We start from the raw sequence: 11358 nt of genomic DNA, 5'->3' as shown, positions 1-11358 counted from the left end.
TATTCTATGCACACATGCCCCATTCTTCAGTGGTTGGAGGCCAGGTATCTAATACACTTATGTACTAAGCTCATTCTTTGAAAGTACACAATCTAGTAGTGCTTTCTTAGTATGTCATTAAAATTATGCACCCATCACCCTATTTGTTTTAAAAACATTTTTATCTTTGAGAAGAAATCCTGTGGCCATTAGAAGTTACTCTTTATTCCTCCAGAGCCTACCACCTATCAGATTGTTAGGTACCAGCTCAACACATCCCTCTTTGATGACAGAAGTGTTACCTCCTAAAATAGGAACTTTAATTCTGGTTGTATAGAGCATCAATACAATAGCCTTCTCAATAACCCATGATATGTGGGGGTTTCTGTGGGTCCCACTCCAACTTCTGCTTTACAGTTCTCATTCTGTTGGGTATTGTTGTGTTAGTGGCTACTGGTGCTGTTGTTTCATTTTTAGTTTTGGGGATTTGGGTATTTTTGTTTGATTTATTGATTAATTTGAGAGAGGGAGGGAGGGAGGAAGAAAGAGAGATTCACAGACACACAAAGATACACGCACAGGCACACAGGCTCGGGCACAGGCACAGGCATGGGCACGGGCACAGGCATGGGCATAGGCATGGACATGGACACGGACATGGACACGGACACAGACACAGACACACACACAGACACACACACACACACACAGACACAGACACAGAGGGAGAATGTGTGTGTAGCCCTGTCTGTTCTGAACCTAGCTCTGTAGACCGAGATGGCTCTGTAGATCAGGGAACCTGATATAGCTGTATGGTGAGAGGCTCTGTCAGAGCCTGACATAAACAGAGGCAAATGCTTCAGCCAACCATTGGACTGAGCATGGCGTCCCCAATGGAGGAGTTAGAAAAAGGACTGAAGGACCTTAAAGTTTTGCAACCCCCTAGGAAGAATAATAATATCAACCAACCAGACCAACCACAGAGCTCCTGGGACTAAACCACCAACCAAAGAGTATACATGCAGGGACCCACAACTCCAGCTGCATATGTAGAAGAGGATGGCAAAGGATGGGCATGAATAGTATGAGAGGCCCTTGGTCCTGTGAAGGCTCGATACCCCAGTGTAGGGGAATGCAAGGTAGGAGAGGTGGGAGTGGATGGATAGAAAAACACCTTCAAAGAAGTAGGCAGAGGGGGATGGAATAGGTGGTTCCTGGCCTGCTTCAGATTATTATATAATCTGCAATCTGCAATAGGTGAGCCCTTATTAAGCAAGGCTGGAAGGGACTCATTTTAGGAAAGATTCTTGCTATTAATATGCTTATCCTCTTGTTATTCTTAAACATATATAATAATCAATAAGTAATAGCACACTCCTTTGGAGCAGATCGCTGCAGATCCATGAAGATGCACTGTCTTATAGTGATGCTATATAGACAAAGAGATGACTTAACTTTTAAAGATGATCTATAAGAATTCCTAAAATTGGCTTCCGGGCAGCCAGCGGGGAGAAGTCGGTGTGCTCCGGTGTATCCAGCCGGCCCCAGCAGGAGCCTTCAGGTGTCTGCTTCGGGGTCTGAACAGCCTGGACAACAACACCCTGTGTCCAGGCAGTGCAGGAGGTAAGCTGTGCACCAGAGGCCACCTGGGAAGGGGCAGCTTGCACTGGTGAGTCCAGCATTAACAACACCAACTAACACCAGTGAGAACTAGATGGCAAAAGGCAGACTCAGGAACGTCACTAACAGAAATCAAGGCAATATGGCAACATCCGAACCCAATTCTCCGTTACCAGCATGTCCTGGATACCCCATCACACCAGTAAAACAAGATTTGGATTTAAAATCACTGGTCATGATGCTGGTACAGGAACACATGAAGGACATACTTAAAGAAATTCAGGAGAAAATGGATCAAAAGTTAGAAGCCCTTGCAAGGGAAACACAAAAATCATTGAAAGAAATCCAGGAGAATACAAAAGCCAATAACTTTATTTTTGACTTTTTTTGGGAATGCTCTTTTTCTTATTTATTTATTTATTTATTTATTTATTTATTTATTTATTTATTTATGTATGTATGTATGTATGTTTTTTTTTTTTCGAGACAGGGTTTCTCTGTATAGCCCTGGCTGTCCTGGAACTCACTCTGTAGACCAGTCTGGCCTCGAACTCAGAATTCCACCTGCCTCTTGCCTCCCAAGTGCTGGGATTAAAGTTGTTTGCCACCACCACCCTGCCTTTTCTCCATTTATTATAATATTGAGTATAATAAAGCTTGTTTCTCTTATTCCTATTTTATTTATGGCTTTGAAAGGATGTTGAAATTTGTTTAAAGATCTTTCTGCATGTAGTGAGTTCATGAAATGAATCTTGTCTGTGAGCTCATTTCATGTGTTGCATTATTTCATTGACTGTGTAAGCTGAACCATTATTGTTTTCCTGAGACAGACAGGAACCTAAGTGCATTTTATATATGATCCTTTGAGATGTGGAATAGGATTGAAGACCCAGAACACCTATGAACCCACACACCTATGGTCACTTGATCTTCGACAAAGGAGCTGAAAACATCCAGTGGAAAACAGATAGCCTTTTCAACAAATGGTGCTGGTTCAATTGGAGGCCAGCATGCAGCAGAATGCGAATTGATCCATTCTTATCTCCTTGTACTAAGCTCAACTCCAAATGGATCATGGACCTCCACATAAACCCTGACACACTGAAACTAATAGAAAAGAACTGGGGAAAACCCTTGAGGACATGGGCACAGGGGAAAACTTCCTGAACAGAACACCGATAGCTTATGCTCTTAGATCAAGAATTGACAAATGGGACCTCATAAAATTACAAAGTTTCTGTAAAGCAAAGGACACCGTCAAAGGACAAAAGGGTAACCAACAGATTGGGAAAGGATCTTCACCAACCCTAAATCCAACAGAGGGCTGATATCCAATGTATGCAAAAACTCAATAAGTTAGACCCAAGAGAACCAAATAACCCTATTAAAAATGGGGTTCAGAGCTAAACAAAGAATTTTCACCTGAAGAACTTTGGATGAATGAGAAGCAACTTAAGAAATGTTCAACATCATTAATCATTAGTGAAATGCAAATCAAAGCAAACCTGAGATTTCACCTCATACCAGTCAGAATGGCTAAGGTTAAAATCTCAGGAGACAGCAGGTGTTGGTGAGGATGTGGCAAAAGAGGAACACTCCTCCACTCCTGGTGGGATTGCAAGATGGTGCAACCACTTTGGAAATCAGTCTGGTGATTCCTCAGAATACTGGACATGACACTTCCGGAGAACCCTGCTATACCTCTCCAGGGCATATACCTAGAGGATTCCCCAGCATGCAATAAGGACACATGCTCCACAATGCTCATGGCAGCCTTATTTATAATAACCAGAAGCTGGAAAGAACCCAGATGTCCCTCAATGGAGGAATGGATACAGAAAATGTGGTGCAATTACACAATGGAATACCATTCAGTTATTAAAAACGATGGTTTCATGAAATTCTTAGGCAAATAGGTGGAACTAGAAAATATCATCCTGAGTGAGTTCAGTGAACCACTAAAGAACACACATGGTATGCACTCACTGAGAAGTGGATATTAGGGAAAGAGTGTGGAATACACACTGTACAACTCCTGGATCACCTGAAGCTCAAGAGGAAGGAAGACCAAAAAGTGGATGTTTCAGTCCTCCTTAGAAGGGGGAACAATTTAATCGTGGGAAGTAGAGCGTGGGATGTACTTGGAAGGAAGAAAAAGGAGAGGTGGGGAAAAGAGGGGCGGAAGCAGGTATGGGAGGAGATGGAGGAGATGAACAGAGGGTCAGGACATTGAACTGAGGGGGATTGAACAGTTGAACAGTGGGGGATCCCGGGGAACTGGGGTGGCAACCAGAAAGTTCCATATGACAGGAAAGCAAGAGCCTCCCAGGACCCTACAGGGATGATATTAGCTGAACTGTCCCACAAAAGGGGAGGGAGAACCTGAAGAGACCATATCAGAGGTTAGGCACGGCTCTCCGGTTTAGGGATGGGGCCACCCATCTCCAAAATTTTAACCTAGAATTGCTCTTGTCTAAAGGAAACACAGGGGCAAAGAGTGGAGCAGAGTTCGAAGGAAAGGCCATCCAGAGACTGCCCCACCTGGGGATCCATCCCACCTGCAGACACCAAAACCAGGCACTACTGCAGATGCCAAGAAGTGCTTCCTGACAGGAGCCTGGTCCAGCTGTGTCCTGGAGGCTCTGCCAGTTCCTGACCAATATAGATTTGGACGCTCACAGGGAACCATCGGACTGAGCACAGGGTCACCAATGGAGCAGATAGGGGAAGAACTGAAGGAGCTGAAGGGGCCTTATGTGACACCAATGGGAGGGGAGGCCCTTGCTCCTGTGAGGGCTTAATGCCCCACTGCAGAGGAATGCTAGGGCTGTGATCCTGGAGTGGGTGGGGGAGCACCCTCATAGAAACCCGTTAAGGGGGGATGGGACAGGGGCTTTGCAGAGGGGATATGAGGAAAGGGGATAACACTTGAAATATAAACAAATGAAACATCCAATTAAACATTTTTTATGGAATTCTCAAAGCAAAAATAAAACAGTATTTTGAAATGAGTTCCTACACCCTCAACATCATATTTTCCAATACAAATCTCAGATCCCTTAAGAATTTGCAATATACAGACTTGGAGAGGTGACTCAGTGGTTCCAGGCACTGGCTCTTCCAGAGGGTTTGATTCCAGCACATAAGTGGTTTACTCATAGGTACCTAAACTGTAGTTAGGGCATCTATCGCCCTCTCCTGGTCCCTGCAGGCATTGCAGGCACATGTTTTACATACAAATGTTCATGCAGAACAGGATCAATAATACTAAAAGTGATGGAAAATTAAATAATTCATACAATATGATTCTTTCCACTTAAAATAAAAAAATTAAAAGTAAAATCAAAACCTAAAAGTAAAGCCAAAATGAAATGTTCAAAATATTTACCCCTGGAGTAAAGAAAATGTGACTTGTTATTTGAAGTACCCGTTAAAATATTAAGAGTCATTTGCCTGTGGCAGAGGAACTCCTTGTCGGTCATCAGTGGGAGGAGTGGTCCTTGGTCATGTGAAGGCTCAATAGATACAACAATAAAGGGATATCAAGGAGGGTGAGGTGGGAATGGTCGGGTGGAGGGATATATACTTGGAGCAGGGCGTGGGAGGAGGGGTTGGAGTTTTCAGGGGGGGGACTGGGAAAGGTTTCACCATTTGAAATGTAAATGAATATTATAAAAAAGAGTTATTTGCCATGGAGATATACATTACATCATACATACATACATACATACATACATACATATACATATATAATTTCATGTTCTTTATAGCATGTGTTTATCAGGAATATTTAACACAAGAATTAGAGAAATACTTTATTATGATAGGAGGGAAATTCACATAAGGGTCTAGAAGAAACAAAGTATGTTACAGGCCCGTCTAATCCCTTTATGGTGGGCAAAAGCAAAATTGACCCTTTGGCATCATGTCCTCTATGGAGCATGGAGAAATTCAAAGCACACTGTATGGGCAGGAGGCACATGGACCTCCTAAGATTTTCCTACTTCAAATGTTACAGCTCAGAGGGGAACGTTGTCCTGGCATCCAGGAGCCAAGGAATAAAAAAAAAATCACATTGCACTATAAACCTCACACAAGAGACGTTTTGGGAAAGACCCAAGAGAGTATCTGCCTGTGCTTGCATGAGAAGCAGCAGACACCTGAGTGAGGGGGAGGCTTATATATGGTTTCTTGGAGGTCAGATCTGCAGGGTGGGGATTTGTGAGATTTTGAGTCAAGCCCAGGGATTGATGGGTAAGTTTTCAGGCTCAGGGTCTGGTGAGTTTTCAAGATCAGGGATTGAAGTGTTTAGAAAGTTTTCAAACCCAAAGTGGGCACCACACTCTTATAAGTAACGGTTTGCCTGTACTGTGTAAGAAAACCCAAATTGGACTTGGATGAAATTGTATTTTGGGATGTCATTGGTGCCTATCTAGGGAGGGGGTCAAGAATCAGTTGTTTTCATCTTCCAAGGAAACTTAAAACTGTAGGTTTGTTGAATGTAAGTTTGGGGAATGTGCGTGGAGAACCTCTTCACAAGGTCCTTAGGTTCTCTGAGTAGACACTTCCAGATTAGATGCTTCAGATTCAGAGATGTATCCACCTTCAATGCAAATAAGCCACTGGGGATGAGTCTCATGGGAGAGTGAGGGTGCATGCAGGTGGTCTTGGCTGTGTCTTACTCCTGGTGGAAGGGCCTACAGTGCTTCGAAGCCCAGCCATGTTCTGTGGAGAGGCCCTGCAGGGAGGTGTGTGGGTGCAAAGGCAGACTGCACCTCTTTCTTTCTGCTGGCAGCTCATGATACAGCCTATGGGTGACCATGAACTTACTGAGAGACCGTTCCGTTGTAGTAGACTGTGAGCCCACTTTGGGGACACTATTACAGAATACCCCAAGCCACCTCTCACGCTGGTGTGTAGCTCCAGGGAGCCCAGAAGTATTTTCTTCTAACTGTTTGTGAGGCCCCTTAAGTAATCACGACTAGTTACTGTTTATCCCTCCACCTGGTACCCGAGTGCTTTCTTTTCTGGAAGTGTCCTAGACTCCCCTTAGAGACAATGCCACTGCCTCTGCAGGTGACATAGTGTCAGCCACCTGGGGGCTTTACTCCGAGGTCCAGTTCCTGTTTCATTGGTGTCAGACTGCAGCTGTGCACTGTGAATGTAGCTCTGCTCCCTGTGTCCACAGCTGTGCAGGTCAACCTGTGAGCCTCCCTGGGGTTCAAAGTCCATAGTCAAAGGTACAGTGAAGATTCATAAACTCCCGCTTGTGAATATTGCTCAGATCCAGGCTTTGGCCTCTTAGCCTTAGACTGTAGCCAGCTCTCTGCGGAGCTGGTCCCCATAGGCTGCTGAGAGTTGGCTAGGCTGAGGGACAGTGTAGAGACGGGAGGACGGGACAAGGATGGTGGGGTTGAAGTTTGAGTTCCAGGCCAGCCTGGCTTCTAGAAGGGGTAGCAAGAAAAGTAGAGCAGTGTTGAAGGGGAGGGGGAGGGAGAGGGAGGGAAAAAGAGAGAGACTCTGTTATAATTCAGGAGGTAAATTATCTATCCAGAATACTGAAAATCAGACACATCCCTGTTGAGACCAAGCTGGGGAAGGAGGCTGCTCTTCCTTCACTAAGATGACAGATGCTGAAACTTATGAAAGGGTTTGCTTTCAGAATGACAGCCCTTCATGTAGTCCTGTTAGGATTGGACAGATGCATGCAAATTGCTCTAAGATAATCCATAACTCAGAGATCTCCCTGTCTCTGCCTCCAAAGTACTGGGATTATGGGCATGGGACACCTCTGCCCAGGTTCAATATCCTATCCATAGCATCAGATAGTTTTCTCTTTCTAAGCATTCTGTTCTATGTCTTTCCTTTGATGCTTGAGGTCTCTGGTTCTAGTTGTAAAAACAACCAAAATTAAATGTTAAAAGAGGCAAACCCATGTTTTTTTGTTTATTTTGTTTTGAGACAGTTTCACTATGTAACCCTCACTGGCTTGGAACTCACTATGTAGACCTGCCTGGCCTTGAACTTTGGATTCTCCAACTTCAACTTACTGAGGGCTGGAATTAGAGGTATGTGACATCATGTCCAGCTTCTGCTGATTAGGTTGTTCAAAAAAAAATTACTGTCACCCTTTATTTCCAGCACTCAGGAGGTAGAGCCTGACAGACCTCTGAATTTGAGGCTAGCTTGGTCAACAGATTGAATTCTAGGGCAGCCAGAGCTACACAAAGAAACTGTGTCATGAGAAATCAAAGATAAATAAGTAACATAGAATATATTGTTTACTAGCAAAATGTGGTAAGAGATGACTTCAATTCCAGCTCTGCAGAGGCAGAGGCAGAGGCAGAATCAGAGGCAGAGGCAGAGGCAGACATTGGTATCTGTGTGATTTAGAAGCCAGCTTGGTCCACATAGTGAGTTTCAGACCAGCCAAAGTTACATAGTGAGACTCTGCCTCACAAAACTGGAAATAAATTAGTTTCCCCTTATTTAGTATCTATGCTTGTGTGCGGATATGTGGGTGTGGGTGTGACATGGTGTACAGGTGGAGGTCAGAGGACACAGGTGGAAGTCAGTTCTGTCCAGCCACCTCAGTGGGTACTGGGATCAAACTGAACTTTGTTAGGCTTGGGAGTAGACCTGGCAACCGGCTCTTTGTTGACCTCTTGAACCAATCATGTTCCAGAAAGCAGAGTGTGTGGTGAGTGTCCTCCCTGACCATGGGATGTTTATACATGTTTCTTTTCTTTTCTTCTCTCTTTTTTAAAAGAATACATTTATGTATATGAGTATACTGTCTCTATCTTCAGACACACCAGAAGAGAACATCAGTACCTGTGGTTGTGAGCCACCATGTGGTTTCTGAGAGTTGAACTGAGGACCTCTGGAATTGCAGCCAGTGCTCTTAATCACTGAGCCATCACTCCAGCCCTTACACATTTGTCAACACTCTGTACTTGTTTGCATGCTGTCCCTTAGAACTGAAGGCACTAGAGTGACATGTGGGAATTGGAAGGGAGGAGCTCAATGCTTCATCTCTACAAGGTTCCACTGAAGCCTCTGTCCTGTGCCCTCAGTGTCTAGAGAATGTTCCCTCTGTCCTGAGAACGGAACAGGATCTGGGCTTCGCAGTCTGTTTGTAGAAATGGCTATCACACCCTGATCAGTCAGGGCTTGTGGTCTTGTGGGAAGGCCCTTAGTTCAGGGAAGTCTGGAAGAAATAACTCTACATTTAGGATTCCATAAGAATGGGGACTTCCTTGTTCAATAGTTAGGCAAGTGGATGGAACTAGAAAGTGTCATCCTGAGTAAGGTAAACAAATCACAAAATAACACACACAGTATGCACTCACTGATAAGTGGATATTAGCTCAAAAGCTCAGAAAGACTGTCTTACCTGGGGATTCATTCTATAAAGTCACCAAGCACTGACACTATTGTGGATGCCAAAAAGTGCTTGCCGAAAGGAGCCTGATATGGCTGTCTCCTGAGGGGCCCTGCCAGAGCCTTGACGATAGAGGGTGATGCTAGCAGCCGCCCATTGTGCTGAGTACAGAGTCCCAATGGAGGACATTGAGAGAGGACTGGAGGAGCTGAAGGGGTTTGCAGACTCATGGGAAGAATGACAATGACAGCCAACCAAACCCCCATGGGCTCCCAGGGACTAAGCCATCAGCCAAGGGGTACACATGGTTCCAAATACATTTGTGGTGGAGGAATGACTTGTTGGGCATCGATGGGAGGAGAGGTGCTTGGTCTATGAAGACTTAATAGATGCCCCAGTGTGTTGAAATCCCGATGGGGTAGGTAGGAGTGGGTGTGTGTAGGGGCATCTTCATGGAGGCAGTGGGAGGGAGGATGGATTGACGGTTTTCTGGGAGGGGAGAAACAACGAAAGCGTATAACATGTGAAATGTAAATGAAGAATATATTCAATAAAAAAAAAGAAAAGAAAATATCATCCTGACTGAGATAACCGAGATCTAAAAGGACATGCTAGTACTCACTGATAAGTGGATATTAAACAAAATGTAAATACAAACAAGATACAACCCCCAGTCCATAAGAAGTTGAACAATACTAAAGGCCCAAAGGAGCATGCTTCAACCCCACTTAGAAGGGGGAACACAATAATCCCAGGAGGCAGAGGAATGGAGGTACCTGGGTGGAGAGGGGAGGGGGAAGGAAGCAGGAGCAGGTATGAGGGAAGACAGGAGAGAAGGCCAGAGGGCCAGAAAGATGAACAGAAATATGCAGCTGCCGGGGTGGGGTGGGGTGGGGTGGGGTAAGCGGAACCTCTAAAAATTGCCAGAGACCTGGAATGAGAGAGGTTTGTAGGATTCATTGGGGGTGACCTTATTCAAAATGCCCAACAGTGGGGAGATGGAACCTGAAGAGACTACCACAAGTAGAGTGACAGGGCTCCCAGTGCAAGGATGGTGTAACTAACCTAACGTCAATTTTTTTTGATTCAGACTTGTTCCTGTGTAAAAGAAATGTAAGTACAAAAATGGAGCAGAGATGGAAGGAAAAGCCATGCAGTGACCAACCCACCTTGGGATGCATCCCTTGGGTGGGAACCAAACCTTTACCTATTACTGATGCCGTGTTGTATTTGCAGACAGGAGCCTAGCATGCCTGTCCTCTGAGAAGCTCTACCACCAGCTGACTAAGACAGATGCAGATACTTACAGACTGCCATTGGACTGAAGTCAGGGATCCCATGGAAGAGTTAGGGGAAGTAGTGAAGGAACTGAAGGGGATGGCAACCCTGTAGGAAGACTAACAGTATCAACTAACATGGACCCCTGGGAGCTCCCAGAGACTAAGCCACCAACTAAGGAGCATACATGGGCTGGTCAGTGGGCCCAGGCACATATGTAAGAGAGGACTGCCTTGTCTGGCCTCAGTGGGAGAGGATGCACCTAATTCTGTAAAGACTTGATGCCCCAACGAAAAGGGATGTGGAGGGATGGTGGAGAGGAGATGTGGGAGGCAAAGGCAAGGGGGTGGGGTGAAGAACTCTTAGAGGGGGAAAGCGAAGGAGGCAATACTTAGAATGGAAATAAATAAAACAATTTATAGATAATAAACAATCAAACAAACAAACAAATAAATAAATAATTAGGAAAGCTATCCTGGGATTCCCAATAATATCTGCATTATTTATATATATGTAATATGCATGACTCACAATACCTCTGTTCTGCCTTGTAGTCACTCAGAAATTGGGTACCCACATTACCTAGTGTGATCTTGGACCTGAATATTCCTTTCTTTTTCCATTTGTCTGAATTCAAGTACTTTTTGAGAATTAATCATAATGAAGACTGCTATCTTCCTTGTTGCAGTCCCTAAAGTCAGAGTAAAGTTTTGTTTAAATGTAATACGGGATCTCTTGCAAGTATCCTTTGCCCTTAATTTCCTGATACTTATTAGTAGTAGTTGAAAGGATAGTTGAAAGAAGAAAGACTGATGATCTGAGCTGCTTCTGCTCTCTTCATCTTGATCATACCACTCTGGAAATCCCTCAAATTAATCTTCTACAGAACAGTAATTTTGAAACATTTTAGATAATTAGAGAGTACTTTGTTAGACAGGCAACACCAGAGTGATCGGCACTTGGAAAGGGTCCCCACAGCATCAGCCATCTTCGCTCCTGGACTGACCAGACAGGCAACACCAGGTACACAGAGATATCCCGAGTTTAACATTGCTTGGGACACAGCCAGCCAGGCTTCTGCCTGTGCCCAAGGCCTG

This window comes from Apodemus sylvaticus, chromosome 1 (assembly GCF_947179515.1).
Source record: "Apodemus sylvaticus chromosome 1, mApoSyl1.1, whole genome shotgun sequence".
Lineage (NCBI taxonomy): Eukaryota > Metazoa > Chordata > Mammalia > Rodentia > Muridae > Apodemus > Apodemus sylvaticus.
This window is presented reverse-complemented; position numbering follows the sequence as displayed.